Raw genomic sequence first — 11,992 nt, 5'->3', positions numbered from 1 at the left:
TGTACGGAAAATATTGTGTTTGTGGAAAAACAATAAATAAATACATGTGAGTCTGACAACATCTCTCATGAATTATATTTAAACTAGTTGTCTCTCTTTCCCTCTCACCTGAAAACATATGTTATCTAGGCGGCATAATTGTTCTGGAAGAATACAAAAGGAGCTGAATAGTGTGTGTGTGTGTGTGTGTGTGTGTGTGTGTGTGTGTGTGTGTAGTAGTGTGTGTAGACATCAAGGGTTTTCATGTTTGCACAGTGTACATGCATGCATCTGTGCTTGATAGCTGAATGCTTGGTATAGCATGTGTATATGTGTGTGATTGTGCAGGCGTGTGTGTGTGTGTGTGTGTGTGTGTACAGCTTCGAGCATTCAATTGATTTTCCCTGGCAGTCTGTTGGGACCTCATTTGAGTTTCCGAATCGTTTAATTTCGCTGAAATTACGGCCAGATCCCCGAGACAAACGCCCGACAGAAAATAACCCTCAGACCAAACCAAGGTCTCTCACCGTAAACACACCTTGAAAACTTGAAAACAGGTAACGGATGTGTCCACATATTTACGAGCAAACACCTAATGACTTTGTCCCTGCTGAACTTCAGACTGAACATAAAGGTGTAGGAGGTAATTTGCTCACTGTATGGATTGGTGTTTCAACATGTGGTGTGTGTGTGTGTGGGCTTTGCTCTGCAGCAGCAGTGAAGTCATTGCTTCTTAATGGTCATTAATAGGTTTTTTTCCGTAATCGTTGGACCTACGTCGGGTCTGTGTGTGGCGGACAGGTGCAGAATACCAATGAGGGGAGTTCTCAGTCCACCACTCCACTCGCCAGCTCACTCATCAGCCTCCATCTCTGCGCAATTTCACTTTAATGAGCTCAATTGGAATGAAAGTTAAGAAACAATATTGCCAAAGCAATTAGGTACAAATGTTAACGTATCATTTAGACAATAACGAGACACGGTAACTGTGCAGGTTTGTGTTTGGAGTGTGAGTTTGTGTGTGTGTGAGTCAGTTCCAGGGAACATTGGATCCTCTTACAGGGAACATTTGTGGAATATCAACACACTGATTTTCAGATACACCTGAAATTGAATAATGCGTTGAAATGAAAAACTAAAAACATCACTGGTAATGGGAAACTCTACAGTGCTCTAGATAAATGCAATAGAATAACATCGAGAATCATGTTGAGGGAGAAAATGAATTAAATTTCATATGAATAAAATTAAAAAAGATTATGAAATAAAAGTGCAGTGAGTCAGTTATGCACAAGAAAATGGGAAAAGGTAACGAGAATTGAGATTGGCTGAGTAACACTTATATATGAAGGCTTTTCATTTTATGGTGTGAATTTTGATTTTGTGCCTGTTTTTCCAAAAAGTGTGTAAGTGTGTTTTGTTATGCAGATTTATGCATTATCATTTTCTATTCAATTTTATTTAGTTTTGCATACATTTTTGCATAGAATATATTTGCACCGAATGTCTACATTTAAAATACAGTCATTATCTGCTTTTGATAAAAGGCATATCTATCATCTATCATCTGTTTTCTTCACTGAAAACCCTGATACTATTTTATATATTTATTTAATATTAACAAAAAAATATTGACTCAAGGTTCCAATCGTCTTAATCAACAACTTGTTGCTGAATTGATGAGATAATTAAAAACATTCCCTGATGAAAATCCTGGGAAGTGGTTGTGGAAAAGCTACTGAAAAGAAAGAGAGATTATTTTTGACAGAAACTGGGATATCTTTATGTTTATTTTATTATACTAATCAGACTCATGACTATACAAATCAAGGATCTAAGAATAGAGGCTATTTTACATATTTTAAAGTCGTTAAATACAAATGTTTGGTTTTGTGCTGCAAACATAAACCGGACTTGATGAAATAAAAAAATAAAAGACCTGTTGAGCTCATGTCACAGTTGTCATGGGATTTTCTTTCTCTTTCTTTTTGTCCTCTTGAAAACCTGCACACACTAAAAACCACAGGTGAGATTCACGCAGTCGGATAAACACACACTTAAAAAGCAACATGTCGCGCACACAGCCGCTGACAAAGCACAGTGTAGTCGTGGTTCAGGTGCGAGACAGCTCACGTAGAGAGATGTGGGGCCGCCTCGGAGCGAACGAACCCCCCGACATGGGGACGTTATTAAAGACACGACAGGTGACGGAGGTCCAGGAGAGGAAGGCTCCATCCACTCACTCACCAGCGTACGATTCTCCACCTCCCCGTCCACCTATTCCTCCTTCCCTTCACACTCATTGATCGCCTTCATCCCATAATAACCTCTCGCCCCCATCCCCTGGCTGCCATTGTCTCTCTTTTCCCTCTGCTGCTCTCCGCTGAATTTCCTTTTTCTGTCCTCTATCTTTCAACATCTCCCCCAGCCACCTCTGTCCATTCTTCATCTCTCCGCTGTGCTTTGCTCCTCCACATCCTTCGCCTCCTCTTCTATCTCGGCTTCCTCCTCCTTATCATCCTCATCCCCTCAGCTCTGCCTTTAAACCCCTTAACCTCCCACACCCCCTCCCCTCTCTCCCTCTCTTCTCCCTGGCCTTTTCTACTATTCTCCGCTGGTTTCCATCCCTCTCCCGGCCTCTCCTTCTGTTCCCGGTGTTGCTGTAAAGGTCAGGTTAGCTCCATGAATAAGCTGTAGATTTATGATGCTGCCATCTCCCAGGAATCACTGTGACCACGGCCAAACAAAAACAACACCGCAATAGATCGCCGGAGCCCCATTCAGCAAACGCAGGGGTTATTAATGAGGCTACGGGCCGGTGCACTAGAGGTTGAGGGAGTGGTTAATACTGGTGCACACACACACATGCACACACACACACACACACCCTTATGAACCAATGTACGTTTGCAGCAGTGTTTCCCAAACCCGATTACGTATTTGCTTTGGTGGTCATGAAAGCTCAACACACACACACACACACACACACACAGCTGAGGGTTTTGTGGCTATAGGAGCTGGAGCCAATCCCAGATGACATTGGGCGATAGGGGGGGTACATCCTGGACAGGTCGACAGTCCATCACAGGGTTGAAATATAAAGACGAACAAACCTTATACGCTCACACTCACCACTAAGGACAATTTAAAGTCGCCGGTGAACCTAACATGTTGTTGGACTCTGTGAGAAAGACAGTGCACGTAAGAAACCCACACAACCAACATGCAAACTCCACACCACTCGTACACTAGGTACAAATAAATTGAAGCATTAAATATGATAAACAAATTATTTAAAACTATTGAATAAACTGTTTAAATTAACCAAATATTTAAAATATATCAAAATTGAATCAAAAAAGTAAATGGATAGACAGTTGAAATAGTTAATGGATGAAAATATTTGCTGTGGACCAATGGTTGAAGTTATACGGTAAAGGTAGTGGATTTTAAAAAGTTGAATACGGTCAAATTAAAAAATGAATCTAGGTTATCTCAACCCAGTGAAAACTGCATCGTTTTCATTTGTGTAAACTTGCTCTTACATCTTAGTAGTTCTCTATTACGAGCATATTCTGAATGGAAATCCACAGCCTCAAATTCAAACAGTGCTGCTCCAGATGTAAGTCTCGGCTGAAAGGACCCAAATGTAGCAAGTTTGGTTGTTGATCGATAATTAAACCATGAAAAAGAAACAAAAAAAGACGAAAACACAAAGACTATCCAGACAGATGAAAGACTGTATACACAAGGGAACGAGATGACTGAACACAGGTGAAGCACATTCGAACAGATGCACATGATCTCAAGGGAGGGAAACAGGACAAAGGCAGGAAGTAAAGCAAGAGACAAGTAGGGAAATCTCAAAATAAAACAGGAAACGGAGAATTTGCCAACAGCCAAACAGAACACAAATCCAAACAAACCAAGGGAAAAAAAACGCCCATACAACAGAAAATCTTATGATCGAAATAGTCTCAGTTCAGGAGGCAGAATCATGACAGCAGATCCCTATGCAGTCAGCTATAGTAGCCATTACATATACATGTGTTTACTTTCTGTCAGACTCACTGAAAGTTTTCTTGAATCAAAAATTGCATGACGCGTAATCACAATTGCCACATTGATGAAAAACATGCAAGATGGAAATAAAAACATTCCTTTGAAGATCCAGTTTCAGCCGTGCTCCTTTCAAACAAGTCCACGAACTGAAACACGACTAAAGCAACGACATTTGATTTAAAGCAACACTATGCACTCTGTAACAGCGCCCTCTGCAGCCACACGTGGGGATTGATCGTGCCTGCTCACTTAAGTTACATGGAGCAAGGAGAATGAAAGCGGAACCACTCTATCAATTAAAGCGAGTGAACCAACAAACTAATTCTGAAGCTGCTATTTTAAAAAAAGTTTAACGACTGCACAAACACAATCAACCTGATAAACGTCAATAATGAAGATCAAGGGGAAAGGTGCGGAGTTCAACAACTTCCTGAATAAAAACACCAAAGGCAAACATAAAAAGACAAAAACAGACTTTACATAAGTGAGCTTCATCATCCTGTGCAGTTCAATCAGCGTCTGCAAATACGAGCATCTTTTCCCCAAAGCCAGACACTGTGACGGGCTGATTTTCTGGGGATATGGTCAAATGTTCTGCATTCTATATGCACAAAGGGATAAAGGTTTGTTATTTTTGTCAGAGCACAAAAGCTTTTTCCGTAATAACATAACAGATTAAAGTCTCAGGTTTTTTTCAAGCTCCGGGAGGGAATTGTATGTGTTCCCTTTGAACAATTCCATTATAAGAGAAAAAGATGTGATTTAGTTTGACATTTTCTCCCCTGGATTTCACTTTAACTCACCAAAGCACACCCACCTGGGCTTTTTTTGGGGAGTTCTGTGTTATTAATGTGTATTTTTCAAAGAACTGTTGAGAACCAGCTCATCCTGTTTCCACCGACGGTCCATAATAAAAACGAGAGTGATTTTTTTTTTCCTGCCAATTTCTTGGTAGCTCTTGCAGATTTCGCCGGCTTCTTATGTAGTTAGGTGACGCTCAGACACTCAGGGACTCAGACAGATAAAATTACCCGTCTACACCTCCGGCTAGCCTCATTACTCCCGTCTTCCTCACAATTTCCTCGCCCCGCTGCTGCACCCGCCGCCACCCCCCTCGCGCCTCCCTCGGCGGATATTTTCACTCCCGCAAGTGTTGGGTCACAACGGGGTCAACCTCCAGTCAACAGTCTGGATTAAAATTTCACGAGAGCCCTGATGCATATTTCATTGTTCTATGCCCTCTATCCATCATGGTATATGTGCTCCCGGCTGCCGGCCTTTTTCTCGCCTCTCCAGCAGTGATCCGCTCCATATTTGTCCATCTTCACAGCCGGTTAAAAAAACTCATGATGTGGCTGTGAGTGACAAGCGGGAGGCTGTGAAGACGCCCTCACTTTCACAGTCATAAATAAAAAAGTACCGGCCTAATTAAAATAAAATGATGGTACTTATAATTTCCCCCGTGCGGCTTTATTGAAGGTGCATAAAACCTAGAATTAAAAATCAATAGCAAACGTTTCAGTCCTTTAGATTCTCATCAGCATTCATGGTTGTAGGTTGTGTAAACATACTGGGCACAGATGCAATCAGTGATTTGTTCTTTCAATATAGTAGAAATAAACGCAAATACTACAACAGCACAGACATAGTATTTACATTACAAAGGAGCATTCACTGAAATTGCTGCTTTGAGTGTTCCCTACCGTTAAAACGTAATTATCAGGTTAAATGTTTTGTAGTTCACAGGACCTGAATTACAGACGTTGGACTATTGGAGTAGTGCAAATGAAATGTTTAATTAAATAGACAGTCATGGAAACAGGTATCTACAGTACAGGTACAGGAGAGTTTCAAGAGATTTTAGGGGTCATGGGCAAACTGGAGCAGTGGGGCCCTTCATCAAATCAAACTGACTCCCACCCCTCCCAAAAAGAAACGTAACACATTACACCCAGCACATCATTCCAATCATCAAATAATTATTTTATAATCAAAGTAGAGACTGCAGGTACATGCAAATAAATAATAATAAATCTTTAATCTTCACCTAAACCTTTAAAATGTTCCAATTCTGGCAGAAAGTTATTGGCATGGGTTTGCCTACCATGACAAAGTTATGACAAAACTTGTTCTGTGTATAAAGTGTTTTCATATTTACCCAAAGATGTTCGCGTGAGCATTTTTTGTCCCACAATCAACACGGACGAGCTGGTTACAGATTAGAAATGATTGAAATGAAACCATAATGATGCAAATGAATTCATACAGCACATTTCATTACGAAAAAAACCCATTAGTTGCATGCATACAGTGGACAGCGATAAAGAAAACTCAAGCGAATTAAACACTAAAAAAGAAAGATCCTAAAAACCACACATCCACCCCACAGATGTAATCCACTGACGTGCAGCAATAAATAAAGAGAAGATAATAAGTTTACTTCTTAGCTGTGTCAGTGTGCGTGAGGACTGAGGCTGCTGGAGCTGGAGTCTCCTTCTTTTGATGTGCAAAATGAACACATCTCAAAACAAACCGAGAAAAGCGATGACACAGCTGCAGAAAAATCTCGGAAAAACTAAACTAAACCTTCAAATCATCGTAAAACAACTTTTTGCTTCCTTTTTGTTTTAATTGGCACCAGATTTTAAAAGTCAGTATTCGTTTGATTGATGTCCCAATTGACAGTGATGTGTTTTACTTCCTGTTTGCTAAGAAAAGTTTGGCATAGCGTACAAAGTATTATTAGGTTGTATGGGACTGAATGAGGAGATAGAGCTGCAGTTAACATAGTCACATTGTCATCAGTGACTCATTTTACTATGTTACTGTTACTTATTACTCAGTAACTTCACTTTCTCATTAAACAAGATGCAGTGGAGAGGAGAAATGTTCAGCGGATTTTTGTGGTATTATACGATATCGGATCGATTCTGTCTGGGTTGGAGCTTCTGTCTTTAAATAAAGACTCCAGCCCATATTGGAGGTACATTTATTGAAATTATTTTTAACATTAATAACCATAAATAGTCAAAGGGAAACCGGGAATTCCAGGTCCTGTGTGAGAAGAATGAAAAGCTAAATTCAAAATGAACCGACAGTAACTACACTTAACTAGACACAGCCTTCAAACAGAGACATGCTCAGCAGTAGGTCATGTGACTCATCCATTTTCAGCAGGCTGTAGATATACGAGGGCTTATGGCTCGATGGAGGTGACGAGGGACAGACACCTCTCAGACATTCAGACATGTCTGCAGCAGCAGAGGGACGGTGGAGACTTTTCAGACAGCAGAGATAACAAGTGGAAAGTAGGGGAAACGACGACAGAAAAGTAAAGTACTGGTGAGTTTTATGGATCTATACAATCTAGATGAATGGCAGTGATGGAAACATGACACCTGGGTGAACACGCTAATTTGGCAAGACAGCGAGGTGAGAGAGCGCCTCAGCTGACAGTGTGTTCGTGACAAGGGAAACAAAACTCCTCTACTGACAATGGGAAGGGGATAATTATCTTTATTTAGCGTGTTTACTCCATTTTTAAAAAACCTGTATACTCAGTAATTGTGGTGTAAAAGAGGTATGGTGCTTGAATGAGGGGGATTGGCCCCTCCCTCAAAGGAGAAGTGGTATAGATAATGGATGGGGGAATAACAGCAATGGTTGGTTTTACATATCAAATTATAAATTCAATTCTTGGCATTTAGCTTTGCAGGCGCCGCTGAGAACGAGCACATTTTTAATTTCACTGACTGTCGCTATAAGAAATAAAACTGCGAGTGGTTTGCCCACTCTCAATTTCAAAAACTAGAATGAAACGAGAGAGAAGGGAGCTGAGAGACGAGAAACATAGTTTTGAACATTTTTTTCTCATCAAGCAAAAAGTAGTAGCGAGAGTCTGACTACACGTCTTCCCACAGTTTCCCATAGTGAGAAGAGAATAATGTCACACTGGTAAAGTACAAGATTTGACTTTGTTTTCCCATTCCTGAAGGGAGCTCTTCTCTTTAGCTTTCATTTCCACAGGATTAGATTTCCCACGGATTTAATTGCAATCCATCGAACGTCGGTATCCCTCTCGTCTAACTCCCGGCCTCTGTGGGGGAATTCCGCCTCAGTGGTCTTGTCTTTCTAAACCGCAGCGATCATCTCGTCTACCTGAGCTGCGCCGCTTCTCAGCCTCTGTACTGCTGAACTCTGGCTGACCTGCCTGTAGACACGGTTTAACCCAGCCGTAACCCCACAGCTTCTTGTATCATCGACCACACCGCCTCGGAAACAGCCATACACACACAAAGACACCCACAGAGAGTGTTGTGTGTCCATGACTCCAGGACTGGAAATTGACTTACAGTAAATTCCTGGAGACGAACCATAACCCAACCCTCTAACCTTGACTATAACTATTATTTGCCTATCCTTAACCTAATGGTATACAAACATTATCCCCACCTACTATTTGGGTAACACTAATCCAAACCATAACCTAACTATAACCTTACGCCAACCTCAAAACAGGTCATTCACTTTAAAATTTCATGATTTACATTAAGTGACCTTCTTATTGTCCCCATAAGTCACCATAATGTGATGGTGGAAACTGATTTTGGTCCCCACAACATAAATAATACCGAGACATCACACACACACACACACACACCCACACACACACACACACACACACACACACACAAAATGCACACACACTCACGGTTCATTCATCCAAAGCCCACGTTTGACTGTCAGAGTGAGCTGCCATGCACTATATAAAGTTCTCATCCATTTTTAATAGGTTACGGAAGAAGTAGAATGAGAAAAGAGGAAGGATATATATATATATAGGCAAGCTTCGAAATATAGTAAACATACAAACCTAAAAAACATGGAGGATTATGTATGCAAGTGACAGCGTGCAAGCGGTTTGAAGCTACCGTAGAAGGCTTCAGTCAACAACACACACTCGGGGGGGCTCATGGCAAATCAAGCATATGGCTCTTTAGAATCTGCGGCGCTTATGAATGGAAATGAGTCTGCAGATGTTTGTTTGTTTGTGTCCAGCCCTTGGAGGGGGACAGGTTTTCTTTCCTGATGAGTGCTTGTTACGGTGTTGGCAGGGCGATAGGAATCTCGTACGTTCACAGATTCGATTCTCGCCTCCTCGGCAAACACGTCCAAGTACGTGTCAAAAAGGTTCAGAGGCTTCAAACATCCGCCAGTCACAGATCCGCGAGGTCGTCCGTCGGCCACCCGTCGCCGACTCGAGCACGCGTTCAAAAGGTTGAAATCCAGGAATTATAATCATTCAACCTGTCACTTTACCTGGAGAGCAGGCGCAATTTAACAGCCAGGCCCTATTTTCCTTCATAAGACAACTTGTGTGTCACAACTAACATGTCATTAAAAACAGCGAGAAATGAAAAACATCTTTTTTTAGTTGTCAAGTCACTTCAACTCAAAGTGTCACTGCTTAAAAAAGAATGTCACCTGGGAACTCAGGCTTTTTGCACCTAATAAAAAAACAACTTTTTTAAAATTAACATTAGGAAGAAAATATGTAACTAGAATGTCACTCAGTAGAGAGCACAGCTCCGCCAAGGCCCAATAGTTCCCAGGAAACAAACATTTAAATTCATTTTGATTCAGATTTTGGATCTGCACCAAATTGCGCACACTCATAAAAATCAGTCCCCTAAACATGACTGTTTCTTTTTTCAACAATATCCATCAATTATTCTCTGAGAAATCAACAAAAATTTAGCAAAACGCCTCATTACCCAATGTTAAGGAAAGTGAATAAAAAATCTGGATCTGCACCAACATTTAATGGATTCTTCTTTGAGGCATGTCATACCCCTCCACAAAATTTCATGGAAATCTTTTGAGTAGTTTTTGCGGAATCAAAAAAACTAACGTAGACAAAAATATAACCTCCTTAGTGGAGGTAAACATTTCGGTAAGATCAGAGACTGAATACAAAGATGGACGACATGACAGTTCCCCCAAAGCAGAAGCCAAAATATCTCGATTACTGGTGACTGGCTAAAGTAAAGGTCATAAATCGTGTCTCCTCCATGTTAATAGATGGGACATGCACCAAACTAAAAAGTCAAATTAATTAATTCTCCTTTCTCCTCATGGATTTTTCTGGTAACTTTGGTTTTAATTATAATTATTTGATGCTCAGACTCCGGCTCCAACTGTGCAAAATTGCAGCTCTCATATCCAAGATATTTTGGCTTTATTGATGGATAATGCGAGGAAGTGGAGATGCGTCGTCCATCTTCCTGTACAGTCCATGCACACGACAGAAAATCTGAATGATTCACAGATTAGTTTAGTGGCAAATATGTTTCTTCTTTGTCATGAAGGAGGTGCGAGAAGAGGACAAATATTTACTGCACTGCAGTTGGACTCAAATAATCTGCTGTAAAGCACTAGAGTAGATGTTTGATTTTGTCTGAGCTCACAGTGTCTGCAAATGTGTGTGTTTGTCGTATGTAAAAATGTATTCGCAGGCTTGTGTTAAGTGTTGTATACAGTAGCCATGCATGTGTGGCCGTCATACACTGTGTATGTCTGTGTGTATATTTGTTGTTGAAAGTGGTACGAAGAGCATTACATGGCTGAGCGCTCCGCTGACTCCCAGCAGGGCTTTTAGACAACTTAGTGTCCATCGTTTTTTCTTGTAATGCGCACACACACACACACACACACACACACACACTCTCACGCACTGTAACACTTTTCCTAGGTCATTGTAAGGTCAATGTTGTGTGTGTGTGTGTGTATGTGTGTTTTTTAGGTGTCTGTATGAGTTACAGTGTACAGTTTGCTGCAACATAAACTCCTTGCACAGGGCGGTCAATCGGAATCAAGTCAGACGGGGCTGAAGCTGCTGCAGTGCACGGCTTCGCTTCATAAAATGAACTAATTCCCAAAATAGAGTAGGACAAGGATTCCTGCTGTGATCAGTGGATTAGTTAAAACACGATGTGGTTCATTTCATCAAAACGATTGTTGAAGCTTCAAGGGCAGAGCTGAAGTGAGACCTGCTCTGCCTGACGAAAAATAAACAACTGTGCATAAAATTAGAACAACTGAGGTTTTAAATAATAATTTGTTTGGCTGCAACCGAACGTTCCACAAATTTTAAATGAACGATGATGACGATTTGATAAGATTTCACTTCTCAACCGAATGCTCAACCAAATAAATGTGCAAAATAATTATTAGAAATAAAATATCTGACAAAACAAATTCCGAACTTATTTGTCAATCTATCACATGGTCTTCATCAGCGACTTCTTGACTGTGTGTGTTGTCACAGAGGAAGTGAACGACCTTCAGTGAATCATCCTCCGACTCTCCTGTTCACCTCCTCTCCACTGATCAGTGCAACACCTCTCAGCTCATTGTCTTGGTTTTGTAGACGACAGCGGCAAAGATCGGAAACTGGAGACAAGCCGCACTTCAAGAATCCTGAATAGAAAAGTCTGTAACACCAGAGATGGCCGCTGTATGACACATAACCTGCCCCCTCCCCCCAAAGAAGGTTCCCAACATTCAACTCATAGAGCGGCAGGAAGGAGCAGGTGCAGACGGACTTCACATTAGCATTGGAGTGCAGCACTGAACGCAATGGCCCGTCCGAACCTGGATTGTGCGTCACCGGCACCAAACATCAAGGCAAAGTTATGATGATGCATTTAGCAGCTGGAGAGTCAGATATTTCTCTCAAGAGTTGGTGCAGAGAAAAAGCTGAAGTAGAGTGAGTCGTCACAGAATACTGGGACTTATATTGACAAGAGTCAGTGATACAGGTTTATTCTTGTCTGTGGAAACAACAGTTTGACAAAGTGAATGAAACCATGTAATGAAGATCGCACGATATTTGTGTTTTGAGTTGTTTTGTCGCCAGCAGAGGTCACGAATGAAGCCTGATGCCGAGAAA

The sequence above is a fragment of the Hippoglossus stenolepis genome, chromosome 10 (genome assembly GCF_022539355.2).
Source record: "Hippoglossus stenolepis isolate QCI-W04-F060 chromosome 10, HSTE1.2, whole genome shotgun sequence".
In the NCBI taxonomy this organism is placed as follows: domain Eukaryota; kingdom Metazoa; phylum Chordata; class Actinopteri; order Pleuronectiformes; family Pleuronectidae; genus Hippoglossus; species Hippoglossus stenolepis.
Note: the sequence above shows the minus strand (reverse complement) of the source record.